Source organism: Furipterus horrens, unplaced genomic scaffold (assembly GCF_987537825.1).
Source record: "Furipterus horrens unplaced genomic scaffold, mFurHor1.1.pri manual_scaffold_3, whole genome shotgun sequence".
Lineage (NCBI taxonomy): Eukaryota > Metazoa > Chordata > Mammalia > Chiroptera > Furipteridae > Furipterus > Furipterus horrens.
This window is the reverse complement of record NW_028327173.1, coordinates 37,918,583-37,938,500: the sequence shown is the minus strand read 5'-3', so window position 1 is coordinate 37,938,500 and position 19,918 is coordinate 37,918,583. Positions and strand designations below refer to the sequence as shown.

The 19,918-nt window shown below is 49.6% G+C and overlaps 1 pseudogene; it reads right to left on the bottom strand.

The window, feature by feature from the left end:
- The window catches only part of LOC150014948 (maestro heat-like repeat-containing protein family member 7), a 39,988-nt pseudogene extending 20,476 nt beyond the window's left edge, over positions 1-19,512 (bottom strand).
- Positions 19,513-19,918: the final 406 nt, after the last annotated feature.

Here is a 19,918-nt window from a genome sequence, read left to right as displayed (position 1 = left end):
GGCAGTGATGGGTTGGGGTCACAAGACCTGATGGCTCATTCTGGCTCCACCGCTCCCTGCCCCGCTTTGAGCCTCAGATTCATCCTCCATAAGGTGAGGTTACTGGGCCTCGTCCAGCCAGCCCCACAGGTGTGGTGAGAAGTGACTGAAGGAGAAGGGAGACTGCTTCCTAAAGAAATGATTGAAATCTGCGCCACCATGCAGCTGGCCCATTTAATTGTGAAGTGAAAGAGCCCATGACTTGTTCCCATGGAAATAAATGACATAATGTGGGCTGGAGGAGAACAATAAACGGCCCTTATTTGTAATTCACGGCTTAGGAAACCCTTTCACATCCACTATCTCACTCTTCTCAACAGGTAAGACCGAGAGGCAGGAGTTATTACTACTCATTTTACAGATTTTACTATGAAAGCTAAGGAGGGGGAAGTGACTGGCCAAGGTTACAGAGAGGCAGTGGCAGAGCTAAGATGAGTCTCTTGGACTCAAAGCCTTTCCACTTGTCAGTAGCCCAAAACTAATACTTTATTCAAATAAAACAGTCTGCGGTGTAGAGAAAAGCCTCTGGTGATGTGCCATGAGGCTCTGCTCTTGGCTTAATCTTGCTCAAATGGTGTATTAATGCCACAAGGTAAAAATTTGCCCACGCCGTATCTATGCTCAAACTATGCTTGTTCAGCAAGACGCATGGATGAGTGACTGGAGAATACATGGGAGGAGTGAATTAAATGCCAAAATCATGGAGGGCACGGAGTGCCTGATCCATAGAGCTCGATGCTGGGAGAGAGAGGCAGAGAGATCCGATGGGGAAGCACGGGATCTGGGTTTGAGTCTTGCCATCACCACTCAATGGCTGTGTGACCTTGGGCAAGACGCAGACTGTTCCTGAACAGGAGAATCTCCCTCTGTAAAGGAGAATAGCACCCACTCCTCCATTCCCCATATCTTTGCTTATTTGCTTCCCTCCCTCAGAATGTCTTGCTCTCTGCTGAGTCTCCAGAACTTACGTGTGCTCAATAAAGAATTGTTAAATATATGAGTTGAAATTTCTTGACTATCTGCTCTGTGCCAGGTAAATGTTAGACGTTTACTATTCCAGGCCACTGATGTAACTGTAAGTAGCAGCACTGCTGCCATCGATGGATCACAATCAAGAGCAGACAGACAGACACTTATCCAAGGCCACACAACTAGCTGCTCGCAGAGCAGCACCCTAGAAGCTGGGCGGGTTGAGTCTAGCAGGAGGAGGGAGGAGAAAAGGGCAGGCAGACAGGTCTCACCGCTAGTGGCTTGCTGGAGGCCCCGCCCTTCTTGGTGACAGGCTCCTCCTTCAGGATGAGCAGGAGCAGGTCCAGGAGCTTTTGGACATCACTGCTGGGCTTGTACAGTATCAGCTGCCTCCACATCTCTGCTGCATTGCTGGGAGGTCGGGGGTAAGATAGTTATGGGGACCAGGCCCAAGCTGGGGCAACCCAGCTTCCCACTGGTACCCATGGGCATGCTAGCAAATTCCTGGAATGGTCCAGAAAACACTCCCTGTGAGGCAGGGGGCTAACAGCGATACAAAACCCTATTTCCCAGGTATTATGCCAGGTGCTTTACAGACAATTTATTACTTCAGCAAATATCGATCATCTGCTATCATCCAGGCACTGAGCATATCTCTGGGGATACAGATACAAAAAGACATTTAAGACATTCAGGGTCACTGAATTCTCACAATGACCCTCAAGGTGGGTTGTTATTGCCATTTTAGACATGGAGAGTTGAGGCTCAGAGACGTGCAATCACCAGTCTAAGACAACACAGCTCATGAGTTGTATCATCAAGAAGTGACCGGGTCTGGTGTCCCAAAGCCTGTGCTCCTTCCCCCAGGCCAAGGAGCCCTTTGGGGCTTGGACCCTGCATCTGTCACATGATATCAAGAAGCCCACACCCCTGTCCCTTGGGAGGCAGTACCCCAGGCAGGGGAAGGCACCTGCGCCAGGCGGCACCGGCCTCCGGGCATTCTGAGGGGCCGGTGAGCTATAGAGTTAACCCAGCCCTTTCTACCTTCTGCAGGAACATGTGAGCCTCCCATTAACTTTCCAGCTCTGTTCCCCTGGAAACCTGATAAAGATAGTATGTCAACTATGTTGCTAGGTAACATTGTTTATGGTAAAAGTGACCCAACTGGTAAATTGCATCTGAGCTGGGAGGAACTATAAATTAACTATAAGAACCGATGGGGACATTGTAGCATTGAGCTTCCTGGGGTGACTGTGCTTGTCCCTGTGGGGACCCTGGAAGCCAAGTCTATAGAGTTGTTAGAAGAAATGCTAGTTCCTGTGTGGCCTGAGCCACTTAAGCTAAGGCAGCTCCCGCACCTTCCGCCTGAGACCCACAAGACCAACTCTTGGAACCAGGGCCAAGGCTGGGGTAAGGGAAGTGAAGCATCCAGGGCACAAAACGTAAGGAGTCCCTCACTCTCAGGCTCACACAAGTGCAGGCAGGCATGTCACCTGAGAGCAAGGGCCTCCTTGAATTTTGTTCCTGCTCTGTCTGGCCAGCTTCATGGGCTACTGCAATGTCTCCTGCAAAGAGGAGCCCCTGATGCCATCCTGTCCTATATCCTGAGTGACTCTGATTTCAAGTGTGGCCTCCGCAGCCTTGTGAGTCTGCACGTCTAGTGGCTCCAAGAAGCAAACCCTCTAGTGGGCAGTGCAGTCACAAGGTTTAAATTCTTGCAGGTGGGAGGACAGATATGTGTCACCCCAGCCCTCACCACTGATGTCCTTGGCTTCTGTGAATGACACCAACTCTCCTTAGAGACACACCCCATTTGCATAGCTCTGCACAGTTCTGTTACCTTCACTCTCAACCAACCATCTTAAGATGTGGACCACATGCTTTCTGCCTTGATTTAGTCATTCAAAGGTGTGGGAGCATTTCCAGGGCCAGGAGGCTGCACCAGTCACACTGGTCTCTCCTGGCCATGAGCTCACCATTGGCCACAGTCCCCTCGGCCCATCAGACCACCTGCTCCCTGAAGGCTGAGGACACGGTGCGCCCTCCTGCACAGGCCCGGCACAACTGGCTGCATTACTCGGCACAACCACCCATATGGAGTGGGAATGCAGGGATTATTTCTTCCTTTGGCCTGTGGGGGAAAACTGAAGCCCAGAGAGGACAAGCAGGCTGCCCAAGACCACACAGCAGCTGAAAGCTGAGTCAGGACTATCACTCAGGCCTCCTTTCTATGGCACCATTATAGAGCTCTGGGCTTGGAGTTGGTCAGATCTGAGTTCAGGTCCTCATTTTGTTGCTGGCTCGGTGGATGCCTAGGGTAAGAAACTTCCCCTGAGCCTCAGTTTCCTCATCTGTAGAATGGGGTTATTGCACTATTAATGCTGAGCAAAGACAGCTAGCAGTGTTTGGGAAGTGCCTAATGGTCGTCGTAGTACCACAGATCACAGAAGAGGGGCCGTCTAGAAGGGCAAGGGATTCCTCTGGGTAGAAGGAGAGTCCCAGGCCAGTGTGGGGGCTGCTTCAACCCTCTGAGGCCAACCCCCACCTTGGTACCTGTCTAGTGGGAGAGGACACAGGAGCAGGGCCTCCACGACCTCGGGCATAAAGGAGCGGGCCAGGAGAGAGACGGGCAGCAGGGCCACCTTGCGGGCCTGTGGCTCCTGGATGTGGCTCAGCTGCACGTAGACAGCCTCCGTGATTTCTGGGATCTGGAGGATGGCGGGAAGCCATGAGCACGCAGAGGGCCAATGGCGAGGCCAAGAGAGTTGTGGGGGAGGGGAGACGGAGGAGGAAAGGAGTGACAGGATAGAAGGGGACACACAGGAGAGAAATGGGGAAGTGGGCAGAGTGCCTGCTCCTTCCCTGAAAGCGAGCTACTTTGTCTTCACTGCCCACCCCCACTGCCCCACACTGGATGGGTGAGTTCTTCCTCGCCTTGAACTCAGCCACCACCACCCCTGCCTTGCCTGAGGGACGAGCAGACCCTGTGGGGTCTCCCAGCCCAGCCCCCACTCCCAGGGGCCTTACCACTTCCAGTGTCCCGTCTTCGTACCACTCCAGCACCGAGCGGAGTGTCACCTCTGAGGCCAGCCGCATCGTCACCCCTGAGTCTTTCCCCTGAGCCTCCGAGGCACCCTTCAGCCCTTCCAGGGCTGCTAGCAACAGGTCCTTTACCTGCTGGGGCTCCAGGAAGTTTCTGAATTCCTGAAACAAAGGCACAGAGATGCTGGCACACATGGACAGACCCTGAATGAGCCATACACAGATGCATAAACACCGCCAAGCACACCCAGAGGTCAGCAGGGAGAGCCCGCAATCTCTGGGGAGGAGCTGCAAAACAAGAGGTGATGTGGCCTCAGAGCTGAGTGACTCAGCCCACTCACTGTGGCCCAGACCAGAGGGGTCGTGGGCACTCAGGATGGCCCGTGTGGTCAGGGAAGCCTTCCTGGAAGACGGGAGAGGAGGGGAGGGCATTGAGCAGGCTGGTGCTGCCCTTCTCCCCCATTCCCGGGAAGGCCGAGGGCTGGCAGGCAGCAAGCAGTCACCGTGATCACACGCGGAATGTTCTGGCGTGGGCTGACGGGGTCGTAGGGCCCCAGGAAACGCTTGTTGCTCTCATACAGTTCCTCCTTGTTGAAATTTTCCTTATCCCTGGCTCCTGTAAAAAGAGGACCTTCTCAGTGAGGCCTGATCACCCTTTCTCTAAAACTTCTTGTTAAACATAGATGTAGCAAGTGCATAAATCATAGGTACCCAGCTAAATGGATTTTCAAATGCTCAACCTATCCACATAACTGGCGCCTAGGTCAAGAAACAGAATGTGATCAGCACCCCAGAAGCCCCTCACATGCCCTCTTTCAGTCCACTCTGTCCCTCCCCTACCCTGGGGTAACCACTGTTCCGACTTCTCAGCCCACAGATTAGATATCCTTACTGTTGGACTTCTACAAATGGACTCATATATTATGCGACCCTTGATGTCTGGCCTTCACTCAACATCATGTGGGTGAGATTCATGGCCCCTGTTGCAAGTAGCATTGCTTCATTCATCCTCAGTGCTGCCCAATTTCCCATGGTATGAATATACTACAATTTATGTATCTGTTCTACCTCTGATGGACATTTGGGTTGGTTCCAGCTATTGTGCATAGTGCTGCTGTAAACACTCTAGTATGTCTAGTCATGTCTTTTGCTGACTATATGTACACATTTGCTAGGCAGATAACTAGGAGAGAAATTGCTGTGTCCTTGGGTAGACATAGATTCAGCTTCAGGGGTACTGACAAGCAGCTTTCCATGGTGGAGGCCAGTGATGCTCCCACCGCAGATCCCGAGAGCTCCAGTGGCTCAGGTTTCACCAGCGTGCGGCACCGTCCCTTTCATTTTTGCCATTCCGGCAGGCGTATGGCAATGCCTCTTAATCGGCAATCCCCCTGCTCCTGGCATTCCCAATTCCCCTTTTCTGCTTCCTTTTTTCTTTAGGACTCATCATCATCTGACTTACTATAGGTATTACTTTTTTATTTTGTTGTCTACTGACAACAAGAAGGTAAGTTCAACAGGGTGGATTATTTGATTAATTGACTTTATATTTATTTCTTCACTGCTGTGTCCCAGGGCCTAGAATAGTATCTGGCACATGATGGTTTCTGTTTTCTACTGAAGGAAACACATTTCAGATGCATTTTATGAGCCCTTACTATGGCCTGGCCTGGGTCCTTCCTGGATCTGCCAGTGTAGGCAAGACATGGGCATGAGAAAGGTCCATCAGGTGGAGTGACCACATGAACCAAGTGTGTGGGTTTTTTGTAAAGGGAAGGAGCTTGGGACCTGGAATCAGGCAAACGCACGTTTTGTATTCTAGCTTTGCTGCTTCCTACGGTCAGGGGGTCCAGACAAACCACTTTTCTCCTGCAGAATCTAACAGAGTGGATTTGGCCTAGGCTTGCCAGATAAAATACAGGATAACGAGTTAAATATGAATTTCAGGTAAACAAATAATTTTTAGTGAAAATATCTCTCAAATATATAATACTTTCAATCAGATTATTCATTGTTTATCTGAAATTCACATTTAAGTGAGTGTTCTGTGTTTTTATTTGCAAAATCTAGCAATACTAACTTGGTCTATGCTATTCCTGACCTTAAGGCTGATTATTAACATGACTTATATCACTTTTACCCATTACTCAGGAGGTCTGAGTGGTTCCTGGGAAGCAGCAAAAATAGTCCAGGGGCCAAATCTTTGTCCCAAATGTTAGAGGTCAAGAAAAGCAGGGACACCAGACAGATCCCAAAGGCCTGAAACTAATAAGACCATCATTGCATGGAGAAAAGAAAACTTGCCCTGGCTGGTGTGGCTCAGTGGATTGAGCACTGGCCTATGAGCCAAACGGTCACTGGTTCAATGCCCAGTCAGGGCGCATGCCTGGGTTGCAGGCCAGGTCCCCAGTTGGGGGTGCGCAAGAGGCACCCACATGTTGATGTTTCTCTCCCCCTCTTTCTCCTTCCCTTCCCCTGCCTCTAAAAACAAGGAAATAAAGTCTTTAAGAAAGAAAGAAAAAAAGCTCTATTTGACAAGTGCCTATAATGTGTGGTACTGAGCTGGTCTTTTTACATATATGATCTCACTTAATTTTTCAAAAAGCTTGCGAGTTATATGCTATTTTACCCTTTTCTACAGATGAATAAATCTAGACCTGGACAAGGAGAGTGCTTGTCTGAGGTCATACAGCTAGGGAGGGCCAGAGCCAGGTCTTGTACCTAGGTCACTCTGCCTCCAGAGCCAGGGCAGTTTAAACAACATGCCAAGGTCCCTTGGTTTGAGGCAGTGTTGGGACTGTGGAAAAAAGAAGGACACAACTAATCGATGATACGGTGCACTTCTAGGTGCAGTGCCTTCTGGGCACCTGTGTCAGCCCATGCTGCAACACTAGCTCCCTGGAAGAACATCCCAGGAATGTTCCCCACTTACAGGTTTGAACCACTGTGGTTCTAAGATAGAATCTGTTCTTTGTTCATTCATTCCATAAATATTCACTGAGCACCCACCACGTGCCTGGCCCATGGCTAGCCCTTGGGGGTTCATCGGTGAACAAGACACAGCCTTGCCCTGTCCTCAAGTGAGATTATAGTCTAGTGGAGAAGACAGACCAGGAACTACTCTTAGTAGTAGGGCTATCATGCCTGAGTATACATGGTTCCATGGGAATGTGAAAAGGAGAATCACAGATTAAATTTGGAAGGATGAGGAAAAGCTTAGATAGAAGGATTGCTTCAATCAAAATAGGTTTGCTTATAGCCTTTGTCCCTGGTCCTGTGGGGACTAATTCTTTGTACCTCCGCATACCCCCATCAGACCCTGTGATGGTCTCCACCATCTCCCACCAGTGCCTTGCTACTACTGCCTTAGTCAAGTGCCTAGCTGAATGCCTGCTCAGAAGCTTTGCTTCAGAGGTGCTCTAGACTTACGTTTTCGGACGTCCAGGATAGTATAAAGGATGGTGATGCCCTCCAGAGCCTCCCGGCCAATATCCTCATCGGGATCCCCAATGCGAAGGGTGAGTCTTCCCAGCAGAAGCCCCAGGCCCGGGAATCGGAAATAAATCTATTTGTGTTGTAATAATATTAGGGACTGAGTCTTATAGGTTCAATAATGCCATACAGTAAATGGTAAAAAGAGATGGAATGTCTGTCCCTGATAGCGGAGCCCTCTGAGGATGGTAAGGGCCACCTGGGAATCTCTGGACAGGTTGGACAGGTGCACAGGTTCCCTCAGAACTGGGAATATTCTCCCTGGGAGACCCCCCCGCCCCATCTCCCAGGGGCCACTCACAAAGTAAGGCAGGGTGAGAAGCGTGTGCTTCAACACAGAGACATTGCTGCTCACAGCACGAGCTCGTTCATGGGCCTTTTCAGAGTTCATCCAGGGCCCCAGGGACTGTGAGGACAAGGGTAAGACTCAGAGCTACAGGCTGGCTGCCCGCCCCTACTGCCTGGGTGGGCAGCCCAGTCTTCACTGATCAGCTTCTGGGGAGAGCATAAAGACCACTCCCCATAGATCTTCTCTTCTTCTTAGAGCATAGGGAGTCATGGGGTCCAGAAGTTGAGAATAGGACTGAAAGACCAGAGGGAGGATGGTCAATGAGGAGAGAGATGAAAGATGGAGAATCATGAGGCTCAAAGAAGAAGACAGGGGCATGAATGAACAGAGCGAAGATATGGGGGCAGCTACCATGGGAGTATGGAGGGGAGGGAGAGAGTGAAGAGGCACGGGTCTGGGACAGGGAGGCAGAACGCACACAAGATCACATCCTGAAGTCAAATCACTCCTTCTGGGTCCAGCACCCATCACCCCCTCCTCCTAAGCCAATCCTCCTTTCTCCTCCACCCTTCCCCTCCCCCCGTCCCCTCACCTGCAAAACGATCATCAGCCCAGCAAGAGTGGGGTCCTCAACAAAGAGAGCATTGAGCAGTGTCTGCAGGGCTTCCAAGGTATGACAGTAAAGGGTCTGTAGACAGGAGAAGGACCAAGCTACTAGCAGGCCTCTGAAGCAGACCCTCACCCCAGGCAACCCCTTGTGTGGACCCAGGAAGCTGCTCTTTGGTCGCACCCGAGACTAACTTAATGTATGATATTGGACACATTACTTCCCCTCCATGGGTTACAGTTTCCTTATCCACAAATTGGTCGTTATTATCCCTACACTTTTTACCTTATAGTGAAGGAAGCAGACACCCAACATTCACTAAGAATCTACCATAGGCCAAGTAAGCAACAAATGAGAGGGTGAGTGGGAAAATGCTCCAGAACTCTAAGAGCTAGGTAAACTTTTATTATTGTCTCTAGGGAAGCGCTCTGGTTCTTTTTTTAATTGCTACTCCTAGACTTAAATAGGTTTTCCAAGTTGCCTCTTCAGGGCCGCCATCTCTTCCACACCCGGGCTCCTCCCCTGTCAATCACACCACAGGCCTGGGTTTTAGGAAGGTGCAGGCATTACACATACAGGAGGCTGAGCTATGGGTTTGAGCCACTCTGGAAAGGCCCTCTCTCCTCTGCCTTCCCTTGTCCTGCCAGTTCCCCATGTCTGCCTCTCACATTGTTATTGCCCAGGTTTCCTGAGTCTGTTCATTCACACCAGGGTTGCACCACAACCACCAAGCAAACCTCACTCTCCAGCTACGTCCCCGTCCTTCTCATCTGTAGCCCAGCACTGTGCAGCGCTGACCTCTGCTGGCTGGACCTGTTACTACAAGGGGGCCTCTGTCTTCCTGGGCCCAAACAAGGATTGCCTGCCCTTCCTTTGGGTCTTATCTCAGGGCACCACCTCTGGGACCCAGAGCCCTCTTACCGCCACGTGGTCTGCCCCCACAGCTCTCAGCCTCACTTCTCAGCACTCTCGCCTGACCCTGGGCTCCAGCCACACCGCTTCAGTGTCATCCTTGCTGTCATCATGTTTTCTCCATCCTCAGGCCTCTGCACAGGCTGTTCCCTCTGCCCGGCATGCTTTTCCTTCTGCCAGTCCCACTCCCTTCAGCTAACAAGCTCTTCTTTAACCTCTCAGCTCCAGCACCAAGAATCCTGAACCCCCGTCCATCTAGGCCAGGTCCCCTCCATTCCAGGCTCTTTATAGCAGAAGAACTTCTTGCTCGCAGCATGTACCAGTGTTGTAATTTTGCATTAACTGCATAATTCTCTGATAAGGTCTATCTCACCCCGCCCTTGCCCCTACTCTATCCCACCCCTGTGCTTCTAGTAGGCCCTCCGTTAATATTCAATGAATGAAAGGATGAATGAATGAATGAATGAATGAGCTTTACTCTGAGCCGAAACACCACTCCCTTAACTTCCCCCACAGACCCTACACCCTACACTAAAGGTCACCTCTGACCGCTCCTTCTAGGACAACTGCAGAGGTTGAAAGGTTTTCATGTGTTTGAGCTCCTTGAGGTCCTGCTTCTCTGGGCCACAGCCAGTCTTTCTTCCTTGTGACCCAGCCCTCAACCAGCCTCCTCTCAATCCTGGCTACCTCCTCTGGCCATGCCAAGGCCTGCCCACCTCCCTCTCACTGGGCAGGGCTCAGAAGTCAATAGAACCCTCCGGATGAGGGACTGATCCCTATTCCAAAAATTCGTTCACTCACCAAACATCCCTCTGATACCAAGAGAGGGTCAGCACATTGCCCCAGGCCCTACAACTCGAGCAAGCACCCTTCCTTTCCCTGCTCGGAGTCCTACCATGTACCTCACTCTGAGGACCCTGGACCACCCTAGGACCCACCGGGGAGGGCGCTGCTTACCTGTACAGTGTCAACCTTGGCCTCATCTTTCTCCTGCATGGCCTGCACAGAAGGCAGGGAGAACACACTCTTCACACACATGTCCACCAGATCCAACCTTTCCTCAACATCCAGGACAGGCTCGGTGTGACTGGTGAGGAGACAGAAAGCAAAGGCATAGAGTGAGGGAGGCTGGAGCTATGAATGCAGGGCTGGGGCGAGGGTACCTCAACGGGGTGCCAGGCGTGGGCCTGAGATTCAGATCCACGAAGGGTGAGGTGTGGTGGAGGGAGGAGGGAAGTGGGTGTGGAGGGCAGACAACACTGGGAGGGACTGGGCACGAGGAGAGAAGACCCAGGAGTGGGGTTAGGGCACAGCAGAGAGGCTCCAGAAGACAGAGGCGGAGCCCATGGGAAGAAGAAAAGGAGATGGGGGTCAGGGAGGGGCTGTGGACACCTCAGCTGCGTCAGGGTCTCCATGGCCTGCTGGCGGATGGGGCTGGAGAGGGAATCCAGTGGCTCCTCCTGGATCAGCCTCTGAGCAGGGCACACAGAAGGGCCGATGAGGGGAGCAGGCCGCTGCAGACCACCAGGGCTGCGGCTACCCCTCCAGGAGCAGCTACAGCAGCCCCTCAGCCTGGGCAGAACTCCCCACCTCCACGCTCTGGCAGCCTCCAGTCGGGGGGAGCCAGCTCACTGCTCAGACCTGTCTGGAGCCTCAGTTCAAAGCCACCAAAACACCCCACGTTCTAACCAGCTGCATCTCTCAAGACTCATGGTGGGGAGGTTTATTTAAACCACGGACTAGCCCAAAGCAAAAACACCACAAAGGGCCCTCGAAAGAAATCCAGTTGAATTCCTTTTAAAATGTTCTTCTAATGACTTCTCACTTTTGATTTAGTACCTACAGACAATAGGTGCTCAATTAATGTTAGTTAAATGAAGGTATCAAGGGCAAGGATATTTTCCCTCTATAAGGGACTCAAAGCTAAGTATGATTTTGGAAACTTCTCTGGTTATCCCCACCCAGCACATGCTGGTGGATAACTGAGAAATGACTGTATTTAGCAAAATGATAAGAAAATTCCCCACCAGAACTAACTTTTGGTATTAAGTCATAAAACTGCTCCCAGGTACACAATGCTTTACAGTGAACCATTGGATTGTGTTCTCCCCCGCCAAGCAGTGACACAGGCATTGTCACAGATGAGCAGAGTGAGGCTCAGAGAAGGGACGTGACTTGCCTGGGCTCCCTCTAGACAGGCAGAGAGCAGTTAGAGGTGGAGTTGAGACTCAAGGCCAAGTGCCCTGCCTCCTTGTCTCTCCTCTCCCCGCCTAGCCCCCTGTCTCATCAGTGGGTAGACTCAGGACTTCCGCTCCTCCCACCCCAATGCCACAGACCAGATGTGGCTCTCGCACCATCATCTTCTTCACCATGGTCTTCTTCTCTCCTTCACCTTCCAGCACATCCTGGCTCTTCTGGAGGGTGGTGACATTCTCAGCCTCGGGGGCAGCAGAGGGCAAAGCCACAGGGTGAGAGCCGCACTGAACCCAGCTTTCAGGGGCTGTCCCTACCCCTGCATCAGCCACCCGCCCCCTGCAGGCATGCCAGCTTGCTCCTCCCCAGCTGCCAGCCCCAGCGTTGCTTGAGAGAAATGAGAAACCACAAAGGGAACATCTGGGGAGTGAGTGAGACTTGAGAAGGTGACCGCAGGAGGGTGTGGATAATCCTTGAAGCCCAGCATTTGCAAGAGGACAGATATCAGGGGCTGCAGAACTCTCCCCCTTTGCCAGTCAACTAAGGGAGAAGCAACGGCTGCGGGGACAGAAAGGGTCCCCACACCTCAAGCTGAAATCTCACCATAAGTCATACCTCCTATGGGCCTTCTGCTATCTACCCTTCTGAAGGACACGTCCTAATCAGATTAAGGCACTCTGCTACCTGAGAAAGGCAACACATTTACTAATGTCCAATTAATCTATTCATTCTCCTTATCTTAGGGCAGAAGGAGGAGAAAAAAAACATGAAATAAATAAAACAATGAATAAAATAACTTAATATAGTAAAGAAAGCAAAACAAGGTAATCGGATGAACAGCGTGGTGGGTTCACGATCCCACAAGTTCTTCCCTATTCTGCCTATCAAGATGGCTCTAGGCTCATCCCACCACTTGTTTGGACCAACAGAAGGCCATGCAAGTGCTGCTGTGCAGTTTCTGGCCTAACCCTTAAAGGAACTGGCAACTCTTCCCCTCTGGAACCCAGCTGCCATGGAATGGCAACGTCAGGTACACAGAGACTTGGGAAGATGGGGTCATCTTGGATGTTCCAGGCCCCCTCCCCCAGTGATCTCTGTCTACACCACACAGAGCAGAAGAACCACCCGCTGAGCCCAGTCACACTTTAGAATCATGAGAAATTGGGCCCTTTCCATCCTTACTTCCCCGGCTGTCAGAGTGAACTTTTAAACCACTAAGTTTTGACGCAGTTTGTTAAACAGCGATTAATGACTCTGGCTACTAAAGTGATGGGAGAGGGATGGCTCGTTTACAACAAACTGTCCAGGAAGGCCTCTCAGGGGAGATAATATTTAGACTGAGTCCTGAATGACAAGAAAGAGGTAGCCATGTGAAAAACAAGAAGGAGCGTCTGTCTGTCTCTCCAAAGTAGAACGTCATTTCGCTAGTATATTTCTAGTGCCTGAAACAGTGCCTGGCACGTAGCAAGGGCTCACCTAAATTTGCTGAGTGATTGCAGTAACAAACTCTTTCTGTGCAGGGATCGTGCTCAGTGCTGTGCATACATTATGTAACACAGACCTCACTTCAGCCTTATTAGGCCTATCTTATAGGAAGAACCTTCCTGACAGAATAACAAGTGCAAAGGCCCTGAGGTAAGAATGAGTTTGGTATGGAACAGAAGAAGGCTAGTGTGGCAAGGGCAAGATGGACAACTGGAAGAATGCCGTGGGGTAAAGACAGATGCTTCCCAAATGCAAGACCTCTTCATAGTTCTGTCACCTTCTCCCCACCCCCACCCACATGCTGCATTGAGCTGGCCTCTGAATCAGCCTGAGGGCAGGGCAGGGCCTCCCCCCTATAAGTCCTGACCTGGGTGGATCCCCTACCTCCAGACTCTGCCCGTCAGCCAGCCTTGCCCACATTCTGTGTGTCATACTCGTGTCCACAAGCCTGTCCCATCTGCCCCAACTGGCCCTCAACAAGTCCTGCAGACACTGGCTTTCTCTGGCCTCCCGAGGCCTGGTGCATGGCCAAGACCTGGGTCAGGCCTATGTCCTGAAACAGGCCATTTCCAGCCTTTCTGTCACCATTACAGACCGTCTCACAATTCATTTAGTTGTTTAGAAAACTTACTGAGCACCTCTGATATGCCAGGCACCACAGTAGATGCTGGGAATACAGCTGCGAATAAGACAGATGAAAATGCCCAGTGCACAGGAGATACATATAGTGAGAGAGGCCGATAAAAGATGGGAAGCATCTTGTGCATCGGATGGTGATGAACACCATGGAGAAAAGAGGAGCTGGGCAGAGAAACAGGGATGGCTGGGGCTGGGGCTGGGGCTGGGGAGTCGGGGCTGGGGGGCATCCCAGGAAGTCAGCTGTTTGTTGGGCAGGATGCATACCAGAGTCACTTTGTTGCCATCCTCTCCCTTCCCTGGCACGTTCACCAGGCATGAGGCCGCTTCGTCAAAGGCTTCTGCATGTCATTGTTTCGATGAGGGAAGAAAAGAGTAGAAAGATATAATATACCTAGGGGGCCACAGTCCCTTCTCTCCTCCCTAACTGGGCTTCTCTAATCCTTACTCTCCCGGCAGCCAGACTGGGCTCCCTACCCTAACCCTTCAATGGCACCCCAGTTCACTGAGCGTAAAGTCAGCATCCTTGTCAGTGCCTTTAGGGCCCTGCCAGGTCACCCTCCCTGACCCCACTCCCAGCCTTACTGTTGCTGCTCTCCCTCACTCACCATGCTCTGGCCACACTGGCCAGACAAGCTTCCAGGCTCAGGGCCTTTGCACAGGGCAGTTTCCTCTACCTGGACCAGTTCACTGCCACGCCCCCTTGCCCAGCTCCTACACCTGTCCTTCAGGTCTAAGCTTGCCTGCCTCTCCTCAAAGAGGCCTCCCCTGACCTTTGGGTTAATGGGGGTCCCACTGTGATCCTCTTGTGCATCATCTTACTCTCTTTTTTCAACCATTATCACAATTTATAATTAAACTCTCACTTGTTATAATAGATACCTGCTATTTTGTCAGCCCCAGGTTTGTTCACCTTTCCTTTGGTAAAAGAATTCCTGCCTTCCCTGTGGGTTACCCATTCCATATAGTTAGATGAAGCTGAATCCTTCAAGCCCCACCTATCCCCCTCTTCAAATAGGCACGGGCCTGCAACCCAAGCTTGGCCAATAAAAAGAGTCCTGTGCCCACAGCCACAGTGACTGGTCCAGGGATGGGCTCTTGGGTGAGCAGGGCAATAGAGCTCTTTATTCAAGAAAGTGTGTCTTCTCCTTCTGAGGACCTATGAGAGCCTAGAATTTCAGGGCCCTCTTGGCCACCAGAGGCTGCTGAAGGAATTTTTTTTTTTTTTTTTTACGGCAGCCGTCCGTCTCAAGAGACGATGGTGTAGCTTCTTAAGAGTCTATCTGCACCGCCGAGAATGGCTGTGCAGTCCGACTCGGGAGTGACACGGTATCTGTCTCCTCCCGTGTTGAATCGACATCTTGCGATGACGCTGGAGTGTCCTCTCCAGTGAAGCTGAAGCTACAGAGCCTGGGCAGGGTGATATGGAGGGTCTGCTGTTGCCCATGCAGCAGACCCCCCCTCTCTTCGCAGCTGAAGGGTCCAGGGTCCAAGGGAAAGACGGAGTCAATACAGCTTGGCTTCAGGTGCGCCGCAGGAGTTGCCGGTGTTGACTACAACGTCAAACCGCCTTAGGGACTCCGGCTCCGGATTTTCTGTCGGGGTTTACTCCCTTAGCCTTTCCCCTGAAGAGGTATGCCGCAAGGCAGCGGAGGTTTTTTGGGGTCAGAGTTTTCCTTCTCTGATGTGCCCTGACTGGAAGATCGAACCGGCGACACTTAGCTCGCAGGCCGACGCTCAATCCACTGAGCCAAACCAGCCAGGGTTTGGCTGGAGGATTAAGCCAAGAGAAAGAAGCAGAGACATCCCAATAGTAGTAAATACAGCCAGCACCAAGACCTTGGCTTCTAAGTACCATTCTCCACTAAAAGGAACAATGCTCCTTGGGCTGATTCTAGGACTTGGGCAGGAAAAATACAAGACGAGCTAGAAAACAAGGAAGAGACATCTTGAAACGGACAACAAGAGAACTCGAGCAACAATGAGGCTATGTCAAAGGGCACAAAAGCTTGCTTGAAGAGGAGTCCACTGGTCAAACTGGGGAAAGTTTGGTTATCACAATAAATAATGGCAGCAACAGATGATACAGTCCATTGAATACACTAGGAAACCACAACTCCATACTAACATAAACAAGTAAATGAATAAATAGAAAGTTTGATGAGGAATGGGCTATTTACATAGTTTCAGATAACCTCCTCACAGGATATTTATTACGAAGGGGTAAATAGTGACTTCACAGTGGTGAACTTGGCAGCAACCATCTCACTCACGTGACTGAAGTGAGCATCACCAGTGACGGAACAAGCCAAAATCATACACCACCAGGTGGGACGCCATGAGAAAAGGCTAGCTTCCCTTCCATGCTCTTCCTGCCAAAGGCGCATGACACGAAGGTGATCATGGGGACGCATCAGACAAACCTCAACTTGGGTACAACTTACAAAACAGCTGGCCTGTAATCTTCAAATGTATCAAGAACATGAAAGTCCGGAGATCCAATGTGGCTTCAGCTACCCTTGACTCCTCAGAGGCCCCCTGCAGCCATAGCCAGCAAGGGCTTGCAGGACCTGAAGCAGCAAGTGGAAGGGGTAGCCCAGGCTGCAGCCATGGACGGGGGGGCCAAATACACCCAGAAAAGCATCGACAAGACTGCTAGCCAAGCCTCTGACACTTTCTCAGGGTTGAAAGGAAAAAAATAGGCTTCCTGAGGTGACAAAAGGGAGCCATGGGTGACTCCCCTCTAGGCCCTGAGCTCTGGTCAGCTGCTGCCCCCTTGGCCTGACAGCTCATTAAAGCACATGTTCAAAAAAAAAAAAAAAGAACATGAAAGTCAAGGAAAGGCTGAGGTGAGGACTGAGGAAACAAAACAAACTAGACAAAAAGGTGCAGTGAGTTATTCTGCACTGGATCTCTTTCTTCCAGAAAAAATTACCGGGACAATCAGTGACATTTGAATGGGCTCTGCGAATTAGATGGTAACAGTGTATTAATATTGATTTCATGATTTTGATGGTTAACCTTTGTTCTTTTTTGTAAGAAATAAAAAACAAAATTCAGGGATGTGGGACATCACTGGGCCACTTAATCAAATTATTCACAGACAAAAAATTTTATATACTGTGCTTTCAATTTTTCTTCAAGTTTTCATTGTTTTAACATTTTTTAAAAGAATGAAAGAGAACTAGAGGCAATTTTTTCAGACAAAAAATGATAAAAGTTTACCATCAGCAGAATTCACTAAAGGAAATTCTAAAGTATGCTCTTCAAGCAAAAGGAAATCAATGTCAGATGGAAGGTCTGAGATGCAATAAGCAATGAAATAAAAGAAAGATTAATATTTGGGTAACTATAAGAACATTAACTACATAAAACAATAATAACTTTATAGGATTAAGAAAATAATGAATATGCATTACCAGGACAGCATATAAATTAGGGGGAAGGAATTAAGTGGGGTTACAGTGTTTCAATCACAAAGGACCACATATTTATATGAAAATTCCAAAACAGGTAAATTTATACAGAGAGTAGATCAGTGGTTGCCCAGAACTGGGGGACAACGGGTTTGGGGTGATATCTAAGAGGTTTGGGTTTTTTGGGGGGGGGTTGATGAAAATGTTCTACACTTGATTGTACAACTGCACAATTCTGTGTATATTTTAATACCATTAAATTGTACACTTAAAGTGGGGAAATTTTATGATATCTAAATTATAACTCAATAAAGTTGTATTTTAAAAAGTTCAACATACAGAAACAGAATTCCTCTATACCATCAAGCATCAGCAGTACAAAAGAGGAATTGTATTAAAAAATAAGATATGATTCATGCAAGCAATAAAAACTATAAAGTACATAGGAATTAACCTATCAAAAAATACAATTGATCTTGATGGAGAATTTTTCAGTTCTAGTAAAAGCTATATCCTATATAAAGAAAAACTTTAATAGATGGATAAATTAATAGCATTCCAATAAAAATGCCAGCAAGAGTTTTCTGAAGACCTAGAAAAACATATTCTAAGATATATATGGACCCTGCCCGGTGTGGCTCAGTGGATTGAGCACCGGCCTGCAAACCAAAAGGTCACCAGTTTGATTCCAGTCAGAGCACATGCCTGGGTTGCAGACCAGGTTCCTGCTTGGGGGCATGAGAGAGGGAACCACACATTGATGTTTCTCTCCCTCTCTTTCTCCCTCCCTTCCTTTCTCTCTAAAAATAAATAAATAAAGTATTTTAAAAAATAAAGTAAAATGTATGTGGAAGAATGGGGGCTTGCTAATAGATGTCAGAGCATGGTTTGGATGCTGTTATCCTCAGAATAATTTTGAGACATTTTAAAGAGATTCTTACCCTCCCAGATACGAATACATATTTGCAAAGCCATGGTAATTTTTTAATTGCAATATAGTATTGGTCCATGAACAAACACAAATATTTGGAGATATAAATAACTGAGAGATCCTTACAACATCAAAAACAGGAGATTGATTTCCAAAACACCTGTATATCAGAAGTGAGTGCAGGTTCCAGATAGGACCCCAAGGCCTTGCTCAGGTGGGGACCTCAAACGCTCTATAATAGAGGGGAGCTGAGCCTAGAGCCTGCCTCCTCCATTGATTTGGAAAGCCAGGTCTGAAATTTATCAAAAAAGGAAGAGGCATACATTTTGAAAGGAAGCTATAGTTAGTTGACTTGTAATCTGGACATAATAAAGGTATTATCATATGGATGATGTTAGAGTTAAGGAGACTGAAGTTCAGAGAGATTAAGTAGCTTGTCCCAAATCCCTCAACAAGCAGAGGCTGAGCACTGAATCTCTTGTGTATAATTAATATATTGCATGTTATCCATTGATTGATGTTCCCTTTCTTCCCCTCTCCTCTCCCCTCCCTGCACCACAAGTCTAAATACAAGTTTCTTCCAGGACAGTGCCCTCTCTAGGGCTGTCACCCCTGCCACATTCACGTTCAGGGACACTCTGGAAGGCTGTGGTGTGCTTGATTGTTGTGTTGTGGGTGGGGAACACCAGTAGGAACTGGCCCACCTTGGCACCGGCCATCTTGCTCGAGCTCTGCTGATTTTTCTCCAGGGGCATAGTGTGGATGGTGTTGTCCTCAGAATCATCCCGCTGGCTGCTCAGTGTCAGGGTGGACGTGTCGCTGAAGGTGAGGCTGGAGCCCAGACTCAGAGTCTCCTTGGAACCTACTATCGAGGTCATGTATGAGGGTGGAGAAAAGGCGGAGTTGGGTCCATAGGTGCTGGAGTGCAGGCTAATATCATCATTGGAGCCAGGACTCAGGACCTTATAAATGGATATGATTCAGGCCTGGGAAGATTGGAGTTGCTCTGACCCAAATCAAAAATTGTGCTTGAGTGGCAGTTGAAGGCCTCCTCAGAATTCAGCCCCGAGGAGTTGTTCCAGCTCAGACACTGGGCCTCGGTAGAGCCAGGGCTCAGAACAAGGTTTGAGGCTGAACACGGGGACCCCTGTGAGTTGGGCCTTGAGATGTGATTTCTATCCAGGCCCAGAGCTTCACCAGAGTGGGAAGTGGTGATCTAGAGGGAGGCTGGAGCCATGGCCTCACTGTCAACAGGTCTGGGGCTGTTATCAGACACTAGGCCAGGGGCTTCCTCAGAGACAGGACTCGGAATTAGATTAAGGTCTGGAAGAAGAGCCAAGCCAGGATTCACGGGTGGATTCAAGATCGGAACAAGGTCTGTATCTGGGTTTGGCCCAGAGATGGTGCCAGAGCCTAAACCTGGGGCCCCAGTGGAGTTGAGACTGGGTTTCATCTCTGGGTCTTCATCGAGGGCCACACTGGCCCTTGGACTCAGAGCCATGTCTGGTCTAGAGGTTTCTCAATGCCACTGCCCCTTTCTCTCAAATAGCTGACTGTTGCACTCCATGCAGTGTTCTTAAGAGAGAGGAAAGGCAATGCCTCACTTGTTAAAATCTTTCCATGGATCCCCACTATCTTTCAAATGAGGCCCTGTGTGACTTACAAGGACCTCCATGACCACTCCCAGCCCACTTTTCCAGCCCCACCCTACACAACAAAATATTCATCACCCTTTATTCCAACGACTCCATTAGTGGGCCAGCCCCTGCTGGGAAGAGCTCCACCCTGGGAAGAGCTGCATATCTTAGTCCTTGGGGCATCCACAGCACCTAGCACTGTGCCAAGTGCACGGTAGGAAGTCCATAAATGAGGAACCTCTCCCACCTTAAGTAGAAAAAGGGAAGGAG